Raw genomic sequence first — 23,219 nt, forward strand, 5'->3', positions numbered from 1 at the left:
TTCAGGCTTGTCTGTGTTCTGCTGGTGGCTTTTTTTAAGAGAAGCCGTAGGGATCGGCTTCCCTCTGCCTCACCAGCCCCTTGTTTCAAGGGGTTTGCACCCATGCTGATTACCATTAGTAACCCTACTCAGGCTGTCCCAGGGGTGAACTGTTGGCCTGAGGTTTTTTTTCATTCTTTCCTTGCTCTCTTTATATATATACGGCTCTTTCTCGGTCTTCTTTTTACATGTGCTCACACGAAGCTGCACCCGGCCAGCCTGCCCCGCAGGCAACCTACAGTAACAATTTCAGGTACAGTTTATCAAGATAGGAAATCGAGAGTGATTTTAATATGGTTGGGATCAGAACAGCTGCGTTGGCTGCTTCTCTTGTTGATTTCGATGCTCATTTTGCTGGGCAGGGTGTAAATGCGCCAGACGTCGGTCCCTCTCCGAAAGAGGGATCGGCTCCTCCTGGGCAGCACTGGAACAGTTTATATTTTCTCTTCTAGTGCGTTGTCTGAATAATATCCTGCTCTGCCCAGGAAAAGCCCCTTGTCACGGAGAGGCTCCATGGGGGGGAAGCTGCATCTGTTGACTTGGAGCGAGGGAAGGTTTGGGGACCTCGCTAGGATCCCCGCTGGGATGCAGCGACGCTCGGAAGGCGCCGTGCTCTCCGTGGGGAGCTCCGAGAAGCCAACCAGCACCCGGGGGCTTTTTCTTTTAATGCGGCCATTGAGATCTGGACTTGAGGCTGCGTGGGACAATGCTGTAATGGCAGAGCTGTAACAGGCGGCCTTTGTGACCCGAGTACAAAGCCGGCAGTATTTGCGGAGTGCTCCCGCTTGCTGAGCCTGTAGTATCAGTCCGGGTTCTGTTCCCCTCCCTTCCCCTCCAGGAACTGGTTCACACTTAGGTAGAATAAGTCACTGTTTGTGTGTTTGCTTCTTTTCTGCTTCCAGTTCTTGTTGAATCCCATGGTTGGTCAGAGGAAGAGAGCTCAAGTGAGGCTGACATCAGCACGTCACGTACGAGATCCTCCATAACGCGTTGGTGCAGGTCTGCGGCTCTCCATCCATCTTGTCCACTTGGTGTTAGCTTTTTTTTTTTTTTTTCCAGCACTGAATCTCGAAGTTCAGCTGTCCCCTGTTGGGCTGTGGCTCCACAGTTCCCCTGCTGCTCTTCTCCGGGTTGTTTCCTGGGTTCATTCCCGAACCGTTCCTGGGAAGGTCTGCTTAATGTTATTTGCAGGATGAGTTAGAAAAGCTGGGTTAAGTGAACCTGTGCGATGACACGGGGTCTTCCCTGCAAACTAAAGGCTACCTTGGCTCTCGCCTGCGCCCTGGCCAGGTAAATAAGCCCGAGTTACATCCAGATTTGCCAAAAGGATGTCGTGTATGGATAGTAGATTAGCTTGAAAGCTGACCGCCTGTGCTCGTTAAAGGATTGCGCTGGAAGAACGGGCTTAGCAGCGTGGGGATCGGCCAGCTTTCTGTTTAATACCTTCTGGCCTCCCCCTGCTTCTCCCGAGTGCAATTTCATTCATTTATCCAAATCGGGGTGGTGGGAGCCCGTCGTGGTGGAAGCCATTTCTCTGTATCGACCTTGGCACCCGGGAACAGAACGGTGTCGCAGGCTCTTAGCGCGAATACTCCAGGGGCCAGCGCCTGAGGACAGCTTATAACTTGCTCGTGATAGGAAAACGTTCCAGCGATTATTTACCATAATAAAGCTATTTCAGAGCGGTTAAAGAAGTGTTAAAGGGACTCTCCGGGAGGTTTGCATTACTATAGTAACGATTAGGGAGCAGGGAACAAGTTAAGTAATGTTTGCCAGTAGCGCTAATTTGCTTCTGCGAGTAAAATCTACAGACAGCTGGAGGTAAACACTCTCTAGATAGCCTCGGACTCGCTAAAAGATTGAGCGGTGAAATTTTGGTTTGGATAAAAGTACCTCATCTCGTGTTGTCAGACGAAGCTTTTCCTCCGCTGAAGGTTTGGAGGAAGGCCCCTGGGGACGGCCGTGGGAAGCACGAGTGAGATCCTCCTCGCGTTTGTATGAGCCAGGAAGTTTCCGGTGCGATCGGATCACGGGAGGCCCTGATAGGAAAAGGGTTTACTTTGTGGGATTGCTCTGTCATCACTCAGCAGGATCATTGACTTCTGATTGGGAAGAAAATCTAGCCCGACGTTCGTGTTTGAGGCTCTAAAGCCCTCTTCAAAAGGCAGAGCTCTCACTTCAGCAGCGACTGCTCTGACAAGAAGGATGCTCGCGACTCCATCGTGCCGGTATTGATGGAACAGCTGCTGGTCAAACATCTTTCTTCTCCCTCCTGCATGCTCCTCCTTCCTCCTGCTGCAAATCAGAGGAAGAAGAGTGGGAATCAACGTTATCTCCCAAAAATAATAGCGAGGTTTTTGCGTTTTTCCCTTCTGGAAATGTTTTTGGCCCATGCTTCCTGTACTCGGTAGGGCTCAGACCTGCTGCTGGGGATGCCGATGGCTGGACAACGCTTGTTTCTTGCAGCCCCTTCTGCTGGTGCCACCTCCAAAGCGGCACACGAGCTAAAATCCGAGGCCAGCCTTTCTGTGGGATGTACCAGCCCTGGGGGTCATGGGCATCTCGCTGCGGGGATGCTGCTTGAAGTTTTGGAAGAGGAAATGTTGGTGCAGAGAGGTGAGCGGGGGGTCTGGCTTACCTCGCCGTGACAAGTACTGGGCAGAAGAGGTTTCCCTTCTGCTTCTACGAGCAGGCTTCAGCCTGGACCTCTTTTAGACAGGGGAACGTACCTGGAAACTTGAATCTTTAAGGATAATCTCCGAAGAGCCAGGATATTCTCTTGCCTGGTGGTGTTTCCACTTCTGAAAGCAAGAGCAGGGTGTGGGAGGCTGGCACGAAGTCGTCTGGATCTGGAATGAGTCTGGGGGCGTTGCACGGTGCCTCGACCCTCCCTACAAGCGTCTGGGGTAGCTGCAGCTCTGGATGGTTTAGGTCTTACAGGTGTAGTATGGGTCTTATAAGGCAGTTCCTGTGAAAAATATGAACTCATTGCTGCACTGAAACCCTCCCTGAGGCAAGGAGGATGCACTGCTTCCCTTTACCCCTCCTGCCCCACGTAGGGGATGCTCTGCCTCCTCCTGCCCGTCCAGATGCTGTCTTCCCCCGTGGACAGATTTAATGTCCTTTTCATTCTGCCTCGAGCGCTCACCGTGAGGCATCGCGGAGCTGACGCCTTTGAGGAGGAAAAGAAGCCTTCGTTCAGGTCTCCTGGGAGCTAATTTACGCTGATACTCTAGGGTTTGCCAGTCAAGTGTGTCTTTGTTCCTCTGCGCTTTTGCCTCTGGGATGTCAGGGTGTGATGGTTTGTCAGCTCTGCTGCTGGCTCGAACCACGGCTCCGAATCCTTTGCAGGATGGAGCTTGGGGGGGAGCTGCCAAAACATTTGGCCTGAAAGCGAACGTTTCAGCCTTTCCGGTCGGAGCTGGGGTTTGTTGATCTTTCTCAGCAGTTCTGGAATCTTTCAACTCGTAACCTTTTAGACTGAAAACATTTTTATGATTATTATTAGTTGAGTTTATCAGCAATACTGCCGTGAGATTATGAAGTGCGTGGGAACAGAGACCAACTTCACCCTTGCCATCCCTGATAGATGTCACTAGCGTATTATTGTCTGATGTTGTGTTTTATTTCAATACAGGAAGACATTCCTAAGTATTTAAAGAAGTGTGTGTTATAGCTACATAATTTTTCAAGCCATAATTAGGCAGAAAATAAAAAAAGGGGCAGAAGTTGGCTGCTGGCTATTGAACACCGAGTTCTGCATAATAGCCGGAATTGGAAGGTTTCCGTGTCTGCCTTCACGCGCTCCAGAAACTTGATAAAATGGAGCAAAACCTGAACGGGAGAAGCTTTGGAAAGGTCTGTTGGGAATCTCGGAACAGCAGGGGGTAGAGAGAAGTATCAACAGCCGCGTCTTCTGCCCTCGCAGCCCAGAGCTTGCGTTCAGAGAGGTTTTCCCCCTTGCAGAGGAGGTGGAAACGCACGGAAGGAGGCAGGGAAGGGAGCGGGGGAACCTGCTGGCATCGTGGCATCTCCTGCACGAAGGGAGACCTGTGTTTTTCTTTTTCCTCCTGGTCGTTTCATTCAGAGTAAGCGTTCCCATTAGGTCGTGTGTGCGTGAAAAGGACTTGGCTGCTGTCTGAGGTGGATAATAAGTGGGGAAGCCAAGAGCAGCATAATTTGTAACCTGTGAAGTGACTCTTCAGAGCTTCACCGAGCGATGAGCCAGGCGCAGGGAAGTCGTCTGCAGGTTTTTCCCCCTTTCCTCTTAAACCCGTGGTCATTCCCTCCCTGGGCAACCCGTCCTTCGCCGCCACCAGCTTTGCCTCAGCTTTTGTCTGCGCTCAAAAACGACGCCGCTTTAACCACGACTGGTGGCTGCTCCCCTAGGGCGGAGAGGGCGGTGGCGATACGAAAGCGTTTGTCACGATAACGGGACGGCTCACGCCCGGGGTGGAAGAGGAATAATGGATGGGAGGTGCGGCTTCGGAGGTGGAAAGCTGTCTAAATTTAGAGCGCGCTCCTGCGTCGCAGCTGAACCGGTACAACGTCAAACCGGCGCTGCGAGGGAAGGGTTCGCTCCCGCTGCTCTTTTTTGTGCTGATGTGCACCCGGTTCCTTCCTTCGCGCCCGAGGTGGTTTCCTTCCAGCTTAGCTCCCCGAGTCAGCTCCTTGGGGATGCAGGCTTGGAAGCAGGGCACGAACGAGATCTCTTTTCGGCAGCAAGAGGCCGTTAGATCAGCGGAGCTGCAGCGTGAAACCACCTCCTAGACGGAGTGCTGCCCACCAGCAGTACGTGTCGGTATTTCAACGGTGTCTGCAGATGTCCTGCTTGCTCCTGGGGTAAGTGATGCGTGGGGCAAGCCCTAAAAGCAGAGCTTTTGCATCGCATTGCTGTCCAAAGTCAAGCCACCTCTCCTGGAAATAGCTGCATTTGCTTGCAGCCACCTTGCTTCGAAAAAAAAAAAAAAGTGCAGAGAATTGTGGGCAGGTCGCTTATGCAGCATATGCTCTGTGATGTTCTCTGTGCTAGGGCCAACTTGAAGAGGAGGACAAAAAAAAACAAAACGTTTTGCTGTTTCTTGCTGGATGTTGTTGGATCCTTAATGGAGCTCGTTGGCAGCAAAGCGTTCCCTCCCCAGGGATGTTTCCAGAGTCATTAGGCTCGGTGAAGGATGATCTGGAAGGATCTGCCTGTAAGAAACTGCTGCTTCTCCCAAGTGTGAAACGTTTCCTGGGCACAGGAGCTGCGAAAGGGGCCCCGGCAGCCACCCCTGAGCAGCTGCAGAGTGGTAACGGGAGCGCTGGGGATGCTGAAGGGCGGGCAGGAAGGTTGGGAAATATCACTTAAATATTTACTGCCTGTGAATATGTAGTGCAGGCACCACAGAGGGGAAAAATCCCTTTGATTTTAAAGGGCAATGTCAGTCCCCAAATGGAAAACGGTGGCGTGAGGCCGCGTGTAAGTAGCAGCTGGGAGTTGGGAGAAGGCTTCCAGCCTCCTTCTGAAGTTTGGGTGGAAAAAAGGGGGTGAGTTAAACAGCTGGTGGGCTCTTTCTGAAACGGTTCGCTGCTTTCGACAGAGGGCTTTGAGCTGCTGTGCCTGGTCCCGAGCTGTCCCGTGCTCGTGTCCACGGGCTGGCAGGGTTCTCAAGGCTAGGGAGTGATGCATGCTCTGCGTTCATCTCCCGTGGGCGGGAGAGAGTGAGCAGAGGTGGGGGTTATCGGTCTGTAGGAATTCAGGAGGACAGCCTGCCAGCCTCTGCGAGGTGCCGCACCTGCAGCTGGAGCAGAACTTGCTGCTCTTCTGCCCTCTGAAAAGCAGCCCTTGCTCAGCAAGGTCTTTAATGCAATTTCTCGATGTTGCTGTGATAATATTTTTAATGCTGCGTTTCGAGGGAGAAACCTTTACCGAGTGTAACCTTGGGCAAGGTTTGTAAAAAAAACAAACAAGTGAAATAGGAAGCGATAAAGAGTTGGCAGTCACGCAACTATGGATTTGTGTGGGAAGGCCAAAAATGTGCCCTGCCCCTTATCGTAAAGGGTGAAATAACGTGGCCTGGCCCCTGCCCGCAGCGGGGTACCCACCCCTGCCAGCTCTCGTCCTCCTGCAGCCTGCGGTGCTGAGACTCAGCACAGGTAAGACGTGCGGTGTGTTGCTCGGTGCTGTGTCCTCCGAGGGCAGTGCATGTCCAAAACGAGACCAAAAGCCACGAGGTTATGTCAGGAGGACCCCGGAACAGCAGCCAGGTAGGGTCGGTGCAGCTGCCTCACGGGGCGGTGTGTTAAAACAGCACTTCTCATCTGGAACTGCCTGGATTCGGAGGCGTCGTCGAGATGTGGAGCGTGCTGCAAATGCATACACTTCTGCAGGAAGCACTCTGAGCGTAATGGTCACGTTTAAAAATGTTTCTGTATCTACCTCACCCTCTGCAGCCTTAATTTAACTAGAAGCCAAGGGCAGGGATGAAATTTCAAGCCAAAAAATGTGGACTCTTATCACTGAAAACTAACAGTGCAGTTGAGATGCGTTATTTTAACCCCTCTGTCACCTTCATCCCGAGCGAGCAGGTTGGAGGAGCAGCTGTGAGCAGCAAAGGAAGCGACTGGCTGCGTGGGAAGAGCCTGGGCTGGATGTGGCACACCAGGCAGGGTGGGGAGAGAGCTCCTGGGGGACCCCACAAGGGCAGGGGGTCAGAGAAGGGGTAACTAAACGCAGCGGCAAACACCTGCTGCCTACACCCCAAAACATTTCTGGCGTCTCCTGGCAGTGCCAGGTTGCAACAGCACACAAACACGGGAATTGCACAACGAGGTACCTGCTTCCCTGGCCAAGTTTCAGCTTTACTTGGGTCTTAGGTCTCAGCCTTGGATCAGCAGAGAGAAATCGGCAGTGCCCCGCACCGGTGGGCGCTAAGCTGACTTCTCAGCGGTGGTCCCGGTGTGCTGCAGCACCTAGCAGCCCGGTTTTGCGAACCGTGCCCTGTGCTGCGACTCTGCGAGCTCCCAGGAGAGGCCACCGAGGCAGAGGATTAGCGTAGGGAAAGCTTTCCAGCTCCTGGTCTGTGCGCTGGTTGGGCGAGATAATCTTGAAGGTCTTTTCCAGCCTTAGTGATTCCAGGGTTCTGTGGTCACCGTGCCCTGCTGGGAACCTAAAAGCGTAAACGGGATCCTAAAATCTCAGTATACGTGCATATGTGTGCGTATATGTGTGTTTATATACCTAAAACCTAGTTACACTATGGGTAGAAATACTGGGAGATGGGTTTTTAGCAAGGCAGGCTGGCCCAGGGGGCCGGTGAAGTGGGGTTAGGGAGCAGTTGGAGTTGGGATGGGCAGTTTGAAAACGGCCTCACCTCCTGTGCTGTAGGAAAAAATGGCTGGAATAACGTTGAATTTGGGTAAAATAGTCTAGACTGTGAGACTAGGTGGTTTGAATGGCAATTTGTATCCCCTGACTCGTATTTCTTGGCAAGTATTTTAGGCCAAAGAACGCTTTAACTCTGTACTCAGGATATAGGACACTGGTGGACCTGTAATTGCTACTGAGCTGGCATGTCCAGGGGAGCTGAGACGCTTGGCTGCACGTGGTTTTGCTTGGTTTTTTCCTCCTGGTTTTGCAGTATCAAGTGCAGGAGCTGTGTTTGTCCAGCTTCAAGGTTGGGAAGGACAACTCTTCACCTCTTCCGAGGTCCTCCTTCCATGTTCAGCAGTAGGGCAGAAGGGGATCTTCATCAAGTCCATGTTAGAGAAGAAATTAAAATGAGAATGAGGTTTTAAACCATCTATTTTACACCGTGTTCGCATCCAAGCTTCTCCTGGGCCGTGCATCTGTCGGAATGACATTTTTCACAAGTTGTAGATTTTCTGCCTTTTGCTGCTTTAAGTCTTTGGATGTGCTCCGCTTATTCTGAGGTTCCCTTTCCAATCACACCATTAGATGTATTTCCATATGAAATACGTAAATAATCAGCTGCCTTAAGGGCACCTTTAAAGAGGGAAAAACTCCAAATCTGCTTATTCTCCTGGTAAGATCTCAGCCGTTGTGGGTTTGGGCATTTTAGTTCACGTTTGTGTGTTTATACATATTCTTCCTGTCCTTGCAGATGTTCTCAGCTACTCTTCACAGATCCAACACACTGACCCTTCTCCTCTCAAACACAACATTTTCCATGTAATTTTGGCAAGTAATTGACTGCTTTTCTTTTGGGGATGAGATCTTTCCTGCAGTAAAACTGCCCCGCCAGCGCAGGTGTCTCAAATTCTTCGTGCCTCTTCTGCTTTTTTGGTAAATATTTCACTGCCCCTTTTTTTCTTTGTCTCCACTGGTTCTCCCTGCTGTAAGGCAGCCCGCTGGAATACATTTACACTAATAGTATTTTATTTTATCACGTCGGAGAGCGGTGCACTTCTATCCGTATATAGAACAGGAGGCTTGTTGGGAACAGTAGCAGTAGTTGCTGATGGCTGGGCATAAAGCTATTTCGAAATACTTCTGTGTGCTGATCTAATGTCTAATTAGAGGGAGGATGGATGAAACCTGGTTGTTCCTGGATTCGCAGGCGTTTGCCTCGGGCTCGGTGAGGAGGAACCGAGCCAAAGCTGAGGACTCGGGTCCTTAATTGGAGCATCGCGTGGGGGAGAGGCTGGAAATATTTCTCCTCTTACAGCAGAAGAGAGCTGGTGGTACAGCAGGCAGATCGCTGGGGGTAACGACGATGGGGTTTCCCCTGCCTGCAGGGGAGCTCTTGAAGTGGCAGCGTGAACGTAGGTGAGTGGCGCAGGAGCACGGGACGTTGCCCTGATTTGTGACTTCACAGGGGCGAGCGTCTATAAAGTGGTGTTGAAAAGCAGCAGTCCCACAAGGACTACCTGAAATGGGGAAGACATTTCACAGCCTGAAGCTCAGTCAGTCTCCAAATCACCTGTGATGAAGAAGAAAACCAGATGAAGAGCAGATGATGGATTTTTTTAGTTCATTTTTTTGCTACTCATAAAGGGACGGTGGTGTTTTAAAGCATTTTACAGTGCTCGTATTCACTTCTGCTGTTGATCTTCACAGCCAGAACTGGCTTGCTTTTCCTCTAGAGTCAAGATTTCTGTTGTGGCAGAGGGAAGGAAAAGGTATCTGCTCTGTCCTGGCTGTGCACTGGGGACAGCTCCTGGGCTGGAAAGGTTAATTTGTGCTTTAATGCCGTGTATATCTGTGGGGCACTTCGTAAGTAGAAAGAGTAGATACCTTATGTTGAAAGTGCCAGACATACTCATTCCTCTGTGCAAAATAAGGATAAATACTTCTTGATCTGCCAAAGGGGGCTATGTGGGTTTAATTAACGCTTGCAAAGTGCTTGCGGATAGCATCTTTCATCTGAGAACCTAAAGGCGAAATATATTCGAGGCATTCTCGCTCAGCTTTGCAATTATTCCTCCAGCTGTCGTGAGCTGTGCCAACAAAAACTACTCTCCTGTCATCAAGGGATTGTTGATGCCCTGTGACTTGTTTTGATTTTGATACTCTCTTCCCCCTACTCCTTTTCCACACTCGCTATGCAAAATATAGCACGCTCTCCAAATTTGGAGGGGAGAATAAAACCTGTTCTTTTCCATCACAAACTATTTGTGTCCCATGTTACATACCCTTGGTGGGGGCTCTCTTTTCCCTCTTTTATAATTATTTTTATATTGTCATCATTTATCAAATCCCAGTGCCTTTAGGCCCAGGTTGGGCAGCGTGCCGGTCACAAAGCAGGGAAATGAGTGAAAACACGGCCTGTCACTTTTTATTTTGAGGTGGATGTGAAATACCAGATGAATCCCTCCATCCCTTGGACTCGAGTTCCTGTGAGTTCATAGTGGCAGCATTTGGGTAGCTAAGACCTACAGCTTTGTTCTTCTAAATGCTGATTTTATTGCTAGAAGTACTTTGTGAAGGTCTCTTTAAAAATCTATACCACTCAAATTTAGTTTTAAAGGAAGGCTTGGGTATACACATAGTTTCTGAGAGAATAATATTAAGCCTAACAATTCTTAGACTCAAAAATTACAGGTTCAGCCCAGGTTCTGCTACAGCCTTTCTACAAGATCCTAAGCACATGTGTGTAAAATGGGAAGAGTATTTCCATTTTGAAATAAGTTCAATGTTGCTGATACTTGTAGTGGGACTGGGTCCTTGTGTGCTGCATCTGGCTGCCTTCATCCATCCCGGCGTGCCCTTGTAGATGGTGTTTGGCACAGCACAATTTTAGGTGAGTTTGTAGGTAGGCTGCTCACGGGCTGCCTACGAGGGAAGTACAGATGTAGGAAAGTGGGTTTTAGGAAAACTGGGTGCTCCAGAACACCCCCACAAGTCTACCACTTAAGAAAGTTTAACTATTGCTGTTATTCTTCTGAGGATTCATTAATCTTGACCTTAAAAGCGTATGAGACTTTCTTGATTTATTTATTTAGCTTGAAGGAAGTGGAACGTATCATTTGAAGTCGTTGAATGTTTAAGTTCATAATTATGTGTGGGAATTAAGGCTACAAAAACACTTCAAGAGCAGCTATGTACGGCCACTTTCATCAGCCCCCGTGCTGAAGCTCGGTCTGTTTGCTTTAGCACTTAAACCCTTGCTCCTGTTTGCTCTTCAATGTAATGCTGTGGGAGAGCAGGCTGGAGTCTGTCCCACCCCGTGCATCTCTGTTGGGCAGTGAGCTAGCTCTTAGTGACAAATTCTTGTCTTATTGGCAAGGATTTAAGAGCCAGAAAAATGAAATGCGGTGTGATAACTTGTTTTTTTTTTCCCCCCTCTTCAGATCCCAAGCCACACACTGCAGAGTACATGGCAGGATGTGATGTGCTTATTCTCTGCTGCCTGATGCTTCTGGCTCAAGGGATGTGATGCTCCAAATTGAATCGAGCATCCCTGGCTCCCGCTAGGGTGGGGGAGATGTGTGACTTCATGGAGATTTGTGTCCCTGTTTGCTAGTGTGAACTTCGTTATGGGAGCAGGCTTGTGTGACTCCCACATAACATGTAGAAAATTTTCTTCTCCCTAGAAGAGAATTCTGAATTCTGCCAAGCGTGTAGTTGTTTTTCAAGCAGTAAATCCCAGCGTGTTGCCTGCACTTCGCTCCTTACCAAAATCCGTGGTATTTGTTGTGTAGGGACAGCAATAGCTGCGATGCAGCCCGGCACTGCCGGCCTGTGCGTGACGCCTTCAGAGGGAATGGAAGAGCTCTGAGTCAAAAGTGACTTAACCAACAGGTCTGAGAACAAGAGATGAGCTCATCTGAGCATCCTAATAGTCATTTGTTCTTTACGCAACCGTGGAGGTTTGAGCTTAGGGCGCCGTGTTTCCAGCTGCCCTCAGGCTGCCTGTGATGTGCTGGGAGGGGTATTCCCAAAGCAGGCCTCAGCCGGAGGAGGCTTTCTCGTTATTTCTTGTGTTAAAGAGCTCGTGACGCTTATTTGAGAAATGTCAGGCACGATGCTTGTTTGAGAAATGTCAGGGAGAGTGTTGCCTGGTATTTGGAAACAAATTTTGCTTCACTGTCCTTTATATTTATGGTTATTGCCTCCTGCTAACCCCCTTTCCCAACCGAGGAGACTGTGCCCCGTTTCTGGCAGGGCACGCAGCTCTTGTGGCAATGGTCCTTCAGGACCAGCAGCCTTGGGTGGGGGAATAAAGGGTGGGTGGCTTCCAGCAGGGCCTTGTAAGAAGAAATGAAGCAAACTAGAGAAATTTCACACAAAGTTTGTTTCGCGTTGAGATGAGTAACGAGGGAGACCGTCGGCCTGAACCTTGCTCCCCTGTGCACCATCCTGGGCTTCTCTAGCTGAAAAATGGGACTCCTACTCCTGCTCTTAGGGGTCTTTTTGATCTTCCAGCAGAGCTTCATCTGAAGAGAGCTCAAAATTACGCCTCTGAAATTGCAGTTCTGTCATTCCAAGCACAGCCTTGTGTACCATTGACAGATAATTCCTCTCTCTTCAGATATGGGGAGCCATCGTACGTGTTGCGCTCTCCCAGCTGCGTATTAGCTACTTTTAGCTCTGGGGCTCTTCTGTGCCCGGATCAGAAGAGATCAACAAGTTTGTCATGATTTGTTTTCTTCTGTATGTCTTGAATATGGCACTTCTGAGGATTTTTTTTCCCCATCTCTATCTTGTTTACTTGAACTTGTTGTAGGCCTTTCCTTTGGGCCTGGATTTAGTTGTTGAATTGTGCCTCAGGAACTTGAGCTGGTATTCAGTCATCCCTCACTTTAAAAGCTCGCTGGAAGTCCATTCTTCATGCTTGACCTCTGCTGTCCGCCCGCCCCGGTGGCCTTTTCATTCTCCTAGCAGATCTGCTTTTCTGAAGCCGGCTGAGTTATTCCCCCTCACCGCCGTGTTGTTTTCCCTCAACTGGTGTGCTTAATTCAATTCATATCCTCTAAGCAGTCTTTTTTGCTTAACAGAGTTGATGCAGTGAAATGAACTTGGAAGATGAATTTGTTATTCCTTAATATTTTCCAATTCCCTAGTCTCCCGTTTTTTGATCAGAAACCTCCCGTTGAGCTCTTTTGTGAGAGCTTTGTGTCTCAACTTTTTCTCTTAACGGCTGGCTGCTGGGCTACGGCACTCAACGCGCAAGTATAATAGCCCTGAGCATCGTGTAATGCTTTCCATTTGCAGGATCTCGAAGCCCCAGACAGCTGTATGTTCACAGCTCTGCAGAAATACAGCCGTCCGGGAGGCACAGGGATGATCATCGACTGCAAGGCGGTCTAGAAGAAGCCCTTCCGGAGGAGGGCCTCAAAAAGGCTTAGAGGACTGCAGCACCTCTCCTGGGAAAAAAGGCTGAGGGCTGGGGTTGTTTGGGGGTACAAGGGGTAATGGTAAGCTAAAAGAGAGTAGATTTGGGTTAGATTTTAGGAAGAAGCTCTTCACGATGAAGGCGGCGAGGCCCTGGCAAAGGCTGCCCTGAGGAGCTGTGGGTGCCCCATCCCTGACAGGGCCCAAGGCCAGGCTGGATGGGACTGGGGGAAGCCTGGGCCCAAACAGGTCACCTAGTGGGGCCTCTTTGGGACCACATGGGCTTTAAGGTGTCGTAGAACCCTTAAGGTTGAAAAAGCCCTCCAAGCTCATCTGGTCCAACCATCCCCCTACCACCAATGTCACCCACTAAACCATGTCCCTAAGCACCACGTCCAACCTTGAACACCCCCAGGGACGGTGTTGCTGAGCCTTTGGTTTGGGAACAGAAAGCAGGGCTGAAGGTGCCATAGGATGTTTGGAAGAATTGAAGCCTTGAGGTTCACGGTCCATCTGCATATTCAAGCGCACTAATTTGAATTCAACTTGCCTGGTTCAATTGCTTGAAGTTTATGAAGTTTGGTTCTTACTCGGAATGAATTTGCCTGAAGGTTTGCCTTAATTTACTTCCAGAGTAAAAGTAAGCCAATTTGAAAGAGGTCGCTTCTGTAAATAGAGGTGTAGTATGGTCGAGCTAATTGTTTTTTTTTTATGAATACTTCTTTTAGAATAGCTTTCCCCAAATGACCTCATAGTGAGGTGAGCACTGGATTAGCACCCAGGGATTCTTGCTCTTGTCACAAGATGTTGGCTTGCTTTTATTCATGCCCTGTTTATTTGCCTTTGATGTGGGCATACTGACTGGGTACCGGGTGTTCTGTCTCACTTACCACGTTTGTGTTTGTTTTCGGGGTGCACAGCAAACCTACCACATCATCAGGAGGAATCTGCCTTTCCTGTCCCTCTACACAGTAAGATAACTTCAGTCTAGCAGAGCTGGATTAAATTTAAAGTAACTTTAAACCAAGTAATATTTTTGTTTCTTTGTGCCCTTTTTTTTTTTTATCCTGTAGAGCAATAAAGCAATAAATTAGAAAAACTGCTTCTATGCTTTTAGGAAATTGCAATTTTTGTTTATCCTTTTTCTGAAATCTTCGATGAGAAAGTTAATGTTTCTGTGAAATGTAAAGGTTTTAAAGATGCTCCAAAAATGGTCAGAAACAAAGGAAAGCTTGAGTAGCTCATGAATCTGTTTTCTCATGGATTTTTTTCTTTGTGGAGGTACTAAAGGCTGAATAATCTTGCTTAGAACTTGATTCTCAGATTTCAGGGCAAGCCTGCTTTGAACCTCTCGAATCCATGCACATAATTCATCCTTCCTGGCAAATGCTCTGATCCTGGTTTTCCTTGTAAAGTCAATACATGGAGATAAAGAAGAAAAGCAAGTGTTACGATCTTTGAGCGAAGGGCAAAGATGCTGCTTCTGCAGACATTTGGAAGCAATGAAATTTGAGTGATTTTCCTCCTCTCAAGCTGCTGTTCTTTTTGTGTATTCACGTTTAAAGTCGTGTTCATCCTCCAGTTTCTGCTAGGAGGGGAACACTTGGGCTCCAGCTGCACTCCGGCAGATGGCTGCTAGGTAGGTGTGTGAGCAGGAGTGAGAGACCCACAGTTCCTCTCAGGCATCACAGACTAAGTGCAATTTCTCTGTAAAAGCACCTCGATGTGCTTTTAAGGCTAGACCCCGTAATATTGCATCTTGAAGTCATCCTTTCTACTGAAACACGTCACAGAACTTTAACAAATTATGTAGTTTTGTTTCTGTTTGGTAGGCTGACGTTTTCTGTGCCTGTAATTCATCTGGGCAGCTTTTATTTGCATCAAGAATTAATGTCTCAGCGTTGGTTTGAGCCCATGAGTAAATACACGAAGCTTGTGTGAGTTGCGTGGCCCTTGTATGCGGTTATCAGCGGTCACAGGCATCGTGATAATGCTCCTTTGTTGGCATTAAAATCATACCGCTCCCCTCTAATGAATTCCTTATTTAATTATAGGTAAAGGATAGACGGGCTTATTAGATGGGGTTTAGTTAGCCTGACGATTCAGTTTGTTAACCCGCGTTTTCAATTTTAAATTTTTCTATTCTTTCAGTCCATTTTGCTGAGTTCACGAAGTGAATACAACTGGAAACCTTCGGGTACCCGTTTGCTTTTTGCCAGGAGCAGACACCAAAGCCAAGAGCCTTTTTTTAAAATAGGGACACTCAGAATGGTGGATGTGGGGACGGGCAGTGGACTGGTTCCTGGTGTTACGCGTTGGTTTCAGAGCACTTCAGGAAAGAAAAACATTAATGTGTATTTTTTTTTCTTTAAGCCAGGAATTTCTTCTCCCCGTAGGTCAAGTGTTTTCACCCCACAAGAGGACAGGGATTATCAGTCAGAAGCTGAAAGCTCTTGGGGTCAGGAGCGCTTGCTTCCTTCGAGCCGAGGTGTCCCAGTGGTCGTGCTGGAATATGCACCATAGAGAAGCCTTCAAGTGTCTCCTGAACTGCTCAGAGAACAGATTTTTCTCAAATCTTTCATTGCATAAAGTGTGTTTTAGTCATCGACGGTGGCCGGTTGGCAGGGACCTTTGCAGGGAACGCTTTCTTCTCTTCGTGATGGGATCAAACAGAGCGCGCGGGTCGCTGCAGGGCAGATGCTAAGTGCTAATCCCGCAGAGAGCAGCTCCTGCCCACCAGAGAGGATGTGAAGCAGCTCCGTGTGCTCTCTTACAGGGAGTTCACGCGTTTCTTTCCAGTATTAAGTGAGCAGACACTCAAAACGTTGATGTATTTGGAAGATTTACCCCCATGGAAGTGTTTGTCTCCTCCTCATCTAGCCCCAAGCACTTCCCCTGGTTGGTCAGGGTGCAGTGCTACTGAGGGTTTTAAGATGCTGCTGCTTTAAAAAAAAAATAACGCTTTAACATGTTGTGCATCTCTTGGGGAGGATGGGGATGGGGAAAGCCTTTTCCCTTTGCCTTTTTAGTGCACTCAGATTTTCCTGGAACTTCCCCCATCATCGTTTCTTACGGTGCTAAATCTGGACTCTTGGGTCATTCTGAAATGGGAGACTATTGCCAACAGTGGTGCAACTTCGGCGCGTTGAGACAGAGCCTTTTGGTGAGTAGGGCAAAGACTGTTGGAAACCTCAGCACTGGCTGGTGCCAGGACCCGTTCCCTGGCCTGAGCCCTCCTGGCACCAGCTGGACACAATCGCGTTGTTAAACAGCCTCCACGTGAGGACAGCCCTGACCCAGCTTCTTTTGGGAGAAGTCCCCAGCCTGTGCCACTTCCTGACCCTTACCTTGGGGCTGTTTGGGTCAGCTCAGGCATGATTTAACTTACTGCTGTAGGCACAGGCACTGCGTTTAGTCCTTGTTCCTATTATTTATCCGCTTGTGCATTTTTATTCTTGTCACCTCTCTGTGTAGGGGCTGAACTCTTCCAGATGAGGCACTCTTGCAAGATGGGACCGTGTTCTTGGGGCCATCTCTGGTCATGCTGCAGTGCTGCACAGCAGTGTCGTCCTTCAGCTTGCTGATAGCAGCTGGTCTTCCCATGGCAGGATTTGCCTCTCTTCTAGTTTTATTTAGTCCTTTCTGCCACCTCAAAACTCTGATTTTTGTGTTATTGCCTGTCACAAGACAGGTTCTGTGTCTGCATGTCTGCACCCTCAACTATTGATGTCAGTCTGCAAATATCGATGTCATCCTGGCAAATCCCCTTCCCTGCTCATGTGTTCAGTGCTTAATGTGGAGCGAAAACCTGGGGAAGCCAAGCAAAGTGTGTCACCAGAAAGTTTTATCTCCAAGTTCTGGACACGAGGCAGCCCTGGCCCAGGGCTGGGTGCGCAGTGCCGATGGAAACCCATTGTCTGTGCACCACCAGAGGGACCAGGCTGCCTCAGCACGCTGCTGGGGTGCTGGGAGCACTGGAGCCAAAAAGCAGAGGCAGGCGGGGGGTGTATTTCTCAAATTTAATCCATTAAATTGCTTCAAAAATGAAATCCCTCCTGTTTTAAGATTTTGAAGGCGAGGGACCGAGGCTGCTTGCTTGTTGTGAACAAAGGAGAAGTTAAAAAGCACCAGGTTGCCTTAGGTGATACCTTGTTAACTGGGTTTCTTCGTGCTGTGACCAGGACTTGAGGACTTGAATACTTGACAAAAAATGTTGGTGTTGTGGGGGCCTCGGTTTTTTGTTGCTTGTTTGTTTTGAGAAACACAAGATGAGTACCGAAACCTGTTTGAGGCACGTAAAACATCTTGTGTTAGCAGAACCAGATGCGGTTGAGGGTAATAGACAAAATGTGCTAAAAGCAGATATCTTTATTCCTGTGTACTGTCAGTAGGGATTTCCCATTCATGTCTAATAATTCAGTTCCCAGTTGCAAACAGAACTTCACCTCCTTATTAATCCAGATCCCTAAGATAACGCCGTACTTCCAGCATCCACGTGCACCTTTCCTGGATGGAGTTTGTTCCAGTGATACAGGACCCTGCAGCCTGATGAAAGCAAGTCACCGTTTTTTTACCCCCTGTAGTGCTTCTCCATCATTTTGGCAGGCCGGAGAGTTTGTCCTCGCAGAAGCTGAATAAAATCAAAAGGATATCTGAGACTTTGGTCTTGTGGTTCTCCGTTGCAGCAGCTGGGTACTTATCAGAGATGCGCACGGCAGAAGGGATGGCTCAGACGGTGAAGTTAAAAGCGACCAGCTTTTATCTGCGTGCCCAGCGCGCGGTGATTGCTCGAGGTATTGCAAGTTCCGAAGTTGTTATGTGAAATGACCAGGAAATTACCATTATTTAGGTCAGCCAGATATCTTTGAGTCGCCTTTCATGTATGCGCGTTTCTCGCTACACCCATACTTCAAAAAAAAAAAAAAACAACAACCAGGGCTGAAGGAGCAAGCTGCTGGGTGTCGATACAGCACTTCTGGTGTACCAGTACCCTCTGGGGTCGGCATATAAATGTGAGGGAATGAAGTACCTGTGCATAATATTATTATGTGAGTGTTACGTACAGGTGTTCAGGCTGTTCCGCTTAGCAGACCGTGTTGATCATCCCTGGAGATGCTGATATTTTAGAGAAAAACAACAACAACAAGCAATGGTTTGCAAAGAAGTCAAAGCACGAGGCTTAAGTCTGTTCACCAGGCATCAGCTTCTGCGTCTGGATGAAGCCTGGAGCCAGGTTTGTGGTCCCCAGGTGAAGACTTCGTTTGAGCCTACATTAATCTCACCCTGCCATCCGTAACATGATTGCCTCTCCCAAAATTTCTGTGCTTCCTAGCTTGGGTTTCTTCGATGGGAAGGCTTTGGACAAGCCTGCGCTGTACGAAATGCGTGGTGCAAAATGAAAGAAGCCCCAGAGCTTCCCTGTGCGGTACGAAATGGAGGCGCCGTAGTTGAAGACAGCTCTGTTAGATGCTACTGGCACGCAGCTGCTTGTCACCGCACATCTTCGTGGCGCATCGGAGCAGTTAAATGCCAGCTGCCGTGGAAGTCTGAGATCTTGGGACTGGGGGGAGCGGGGGCCCTGTCAACTTGCGACCACTGATTCATACGTGTGCTTTCTCCAGCGCTCTCATCCCCTAATTACGGCCCTGCTGCTGGTGCTGGGATGAATCAGAGCAGCTCGCTGGAGGACAAGATGTAGAAGAATCCGGGATGGAGCAACTGGATGAAGCTCTCGGGGCTCTGGTCATGCCTCTTTGCCTTGGTGCGATCCCCAGGAGCTGCTCGTCTAAAATCAGATCCACCGAGGGACGGGCTGCTGCGCGGGGAGCCTGAACAAATGGCTCATTTGCATGGTTCCTTCGTGTGTTTTTTTTTTTTGCAGAGTCTGTTTCATGCTGCGGAGCGCCAGGCTTCGCTTCTGACGAGCAGGTGTTTGGCAAGTGGAGACATCACACCACGGCTGGCCTACAGGAGGAATCTGCTGCCGGCGTCTTGATTCAAAGTCCTGGCTGCTGTTTGGGAAACTTCGGCTTGAAAAAGTTTATGAAGTTCTTTGCTTAAAAATGAAAGAAGGTCGGTCTGCTGGGCTTCCAGCCCCGTGCTTAAAAACGGGGCTGTGCAGCAGGATCTGGTCCTAGGAAGAGTTCGGTGACGTTGCCAACGGGGGAAGTCTGAGGAGTGGTGGGAACCCGGGGTTCTCTCGCCTTTCTGTGCCACTGCTACCCTGCAAATGTATCAGCCTCCTTGGCTCTCTGTTATTAGGGAGGGAGCATTTAGCCTGTTGCCCTTTGCAAACTCTAATTCAGTACTAGATTTCTGAATTTGACTCGAAATAAATCCATAAGCAGAAGTTTTACTCAAGTAGAGCCTTGGCTTCGACCACACACGGTGCTATAAACGTGGAGGCAGGCTTGGCAGGGATTTAGGCAACAACCGCGCTGTTTGCCCTGACTTTCTGTGGGGTGTGTGTGTGTGTGGATCGCTCGAGCAGAGGCTCTGGCTTGAGCAAGGTTGCTCTGCCGCAGCTCTACGTGCAGTGCCACGCACCGCACAGCCTGTTTCTCGTGACGGTTCCCGTGTACTTTGTGGGGTTTCCGTTTGGATTGGCTAGCCTGAACGATAACTTTTGGAAAAAATCCTGCAGACGAGAAAGCTTTCGCCCTGCGAAGTGAAGTCTGCCCTCTCATCCTGTAAAGAGCACAGAGATTTTAACCTTTGGTAGACATCAGCCGAGAGGTGTTGTAGGAAAGGCAAAAGTTGCATGGTGGGCGTTCCTAAGCCTCGCTCCGACCCTGCCCTCACCGGATCCAGCAGCAAAAATAGCAATTATTTTAGCGGAAGCTGGAGTGGTCTTGGAAAGCCCCACCCGTGCTCTATTCCGAACAGAGAATATTTTTGAAGAAATAATTTCTTTTTTCAGAGAGGTTTCAGAGCTGTAGGAGTTGCGTCCAGCGGGAGCCCAGGAGCAAAGTAGGCCAGCGCGACGGGGAGGTGCTCGTGACACTTCGCCCCCAAAAGCAAAGCCTCGCTGTTTGTCTGTTCTCTGTCCGCTTCGGCGCTGTGTGCTCTGCCTCGCCGCTGGCTGAAAGGAGCGCGAAGCGTTGCGGTGCCGCTGCCTTTCTTCTTCCAGGGAGCTGGCAAAGCCCCGAGCTGCGAACCCTTCAGCACAGACGCCAAGCGACTGGATCGCCGTGCTGCAGGTGGGGACGGGTACAGGAGACAAGGCGGTTGCACGCCCGATAACGGGTGCTGCTGCATCTTTTGCTGCCAGGTTACCCCCAAATTACTCTTCTGGCGCTGAAGCTACTCCGAGGAGTGAGTGCGTTGTCCCAGCAATTTGCCGTCGATGTGGTGCGAGAGTTTTGAACCGGAAGGTGCACAAGTTGGGTTGCTTTTGGTCATCTGATTGAGCATCTCCAAACATTTTACAAAGAAATACAACCCCCTGCAAAAAAAAAAAACTAGAAGACCCCAGCACTAGGATGCCTTCAGTTCGAGCAATCTTAAATCTTGAATTTCAGAGCTACGTTAGCGAGGTTTAAGGAATGAGCACCCCTTTCCTCCTTGCTTTTATTCTTTTGTTGTATTTAACCCGTTCTTCCCCGTGCCCTGACATCCCTCTCTTTTTATTTCTTCTCGGACCCTGCAGTTTGGGTCTGATTGAAGCAGAGGGGTCAGGAGGGTTCCGCGAAGATTTCTTGCATGCTCCTGGCACGGCTCGCTCCCACGCTCAGGTTTTATTTCAGAGGCAGACTTAGGCAATAATTTAAGCCAGACCAGCCAAGATGCTTTAATTTATTTATTTATTTTCCCTTCATGTCTCCCAAGATCATTGTTTGAGACCGTCTTAGGGAAATAAATCCTGAAATAAGGTTCCTGGGGGGCGTGGGGCTCTGGGCACGGCGTGGGTGTCCCCTTTCACCCCTGTAAAAGTGGGATGAAAAAAGGAACGGGCTAGATCAATTCGGTGTAAGGAAGTCCTTTGGTCTTGTTACAGGCGAATCTGTGAGACGCTTCGCATCCTATCGAACGGGAAGCCGCTCTCGATGATATTTCCAGCCTTGGTCGCTGTTCGTAACCCGTGAGGTCCCTCGTGGCTTACCGAGGAATGCTGCGAGCGGGGGAGCTGGAGCAGATGAAGCCAATCCCTCGAGGTTGCGCAGGAGGTCTGAGATGCAGCTGGGAATAAAACCCCAGTCATCCGACACCCCCCCCCCCCCCCTTTAACTGCCGTACAAGAATTTCCTCCTAGCGTGCTCCTGCTAGAAACCGCGGGGCCAAATTAAGCGGGCGGATGGCGATCGCCGCCGCCGAGCTGTCCCAGCTGGGGGATTGCTGCAGCCTTGCTCTGTTTGCTGCTAATTTGGGAAGTTTGCTGCCTCTTCCCCTCCGGCGCTCCGCCTTGCCGCGTTCCAGGCTCCGTGTCGTGGTGGGGGGGGAAGGAAAAAGAGTTCGGATGACCGTGAAGAGCCCAGATGTTGTGGCGCGGGGGGCAGGAAGCACGAGTCGGCTCCCCCCCGATGCGCAGAGCTAAAAATAGTGAGCGCGGATCTGCGCCTCCCCGCAGCTCGGAGGAGGCACGCGGAGCAGGGTGCGGGCAGGCGGCTTCGTGGCTTCGTTTCTCGGCGTTTTGGATTTCTTCTTTTCGTGTTTCCGGAGCCCCCGCAGGCCCCAGGGGAGCTCCGAGCCCCGTTAGGTCACTGGCCAGGCACGAAATGGATGCGTCGCGGGGGCCTCTCCAGGCCCTGTGGGTGAATTTAAGATTGACAGGGAGGAAGGCAGCAGCCGCGTGCCGTAAGGCAGCAATAAACAGCTTTACAAGGTTGACATTGTGCAAAGAGTTAGTTTATTAGCTGCCGCTAGCACAGTTAGTGCCCTCAGCTCGTCCTCAGCCAAAGCATCGCCGCCGTGCGCTCGCCTCGCTGGGAGCAGCGGTGGGCGGGTGGGCGGCCCGCTTCCAGGGGGTGCAGGTCCCTTGGGGGAGCCCCTCCTGGTGGCACAGGAGCTGGACGACCTCCTGAAGTCCCCTTGAGACTTTTTGGTGATTTCAGGTCCAGGCCAGTGAAGGGAAGAGCACCCACGGGCATCTGGGGGACGTTTTCTCGCCTCGCTGGGGTGTGGAGAAGGTAGGGAAGAAGAGGATCGAAGTGGCTGCCGTTCCCTGCGGCACGGAGTAATGTTGCTATGGCCACAAATCTCCCTCAAATTGCTGCAGCCAATTCATGAATTTCCTTTTTTTTATTACCTCCTAATGTCGAAAAACGAGCTGGGCTGCCAGAAACCTCTCCCAAGGAAATCTCTGCTGCCGGAGACGTGGAGAGCTGCACCGGGGGCTGGGTGCAGGTAATGAGCTGTACGAGGGGGATGCTGCAAGGAGCAGCTCTTGCTGCTACAATTCTGGGATGCTTTTGAGGCAGAAGTAATTAATTTAAACATCTAACTGCTCGCGTACATCCCGTGACTCTCTTTTAATTAATCACCCCAACTCCAGGGCGATTGGAGGTGGTCCCGCGGGGTTGTGTTAGGGCTTCGGGACCAGGCTGCGAGCAGGAGGCTCCTCAACACCCCTCATTCCTCTGTCGCTGCCTTCGGTGGCCCTGGGCAAATCGTTTAGCTCTTCTGTGCCTTAATTCGCCTAATTACCGCCTCCCAGCGTCTGCAGGTTCTTACAATCAGTGCTGCTGGCGGTACGGTGAGGAAGGTCTCTCACCTCGCACAGGGGAAATCTCCAGCACGTTTCCCTGGTAATCTGCAGCCAGGTGAACAGCAGAACTCCTCTGAAAACTCCTCTTCGCTGTTTTTGTTGTGACAGCTCACAGGCGACGGTGGCCGAGCCCGTAACACGAGGCTTGGCTGTCAGCGCGGGGTCGCTCGCCCCTTTCAGCGCGGGTGCCAGCAGGCGGTACCGGCGTGGCCCCGTTGACTGGAAATCAAACTTATTGTCATCCGTTTATCGACGTGACGCCCGCTGAAACGCCTCCTCGGTCCTCGCTGCCTTCAGAATCACGGGTTGGATTTCGCCACGGTTTGAAATGATGGAGCGAAAGCTTTAGAGCATAAAAAAAACTTTTAATTTTATTTTTTTGCATGTCTACAGTGCGTGATATTTGAGGATCTGTGAGGTTTATGGCTATCCAACGTGATGGAGCATCCCTGCCTGGGAGGGGAAAAGGCAGCGCCCTGCGAGCGTCCGGGTTAAGGGGTTTGAGCTTTTGATGTCTGTCCGCTTGTTCTCCTCGGGCTGTTTTGGTTTTGAGGGTGCTGTGGGTCTCTGTGCGGCGCCTTCAGCTTGGGGCCGGCCTCAGGACCAAGAAGCTTTCAGCACAGGGGCTGGGTTCAGCAGCCGGGTGACGGGCCGAGCCTCTGAGGCATCCCATTTGGGGCTGGAGGCAGGATCGGACCC

At 50.1% G+C, this 23,219-nt stretch overlaps 1 protein-coding gene across 9 annotated transcripts in view; it reads left to right on the forward strand.

The window, feature by feature from the left end:
* EXTL3 (exostosin like glycosyltransferase 3) overlaps positions 1-23,219 on the forward strand; it is a 133,689-nt gene that overhangs the window by 44,702 nt on the left and 65,768 nt on the right. The gene's annotated exons all lie outside the window — the stretch shown is intronic.

The sequence above is a fragment of the Anser anser genome (genome assembly GCF_964211835.1).
Source record: "Anser anser genome assembly, chromosome: 3".
Taxonomy (NCBI): Eukaryota; Metazoa; Chordata; class Aves; order Anseriformes; family Anatidae; genus Anser; species Anser anser.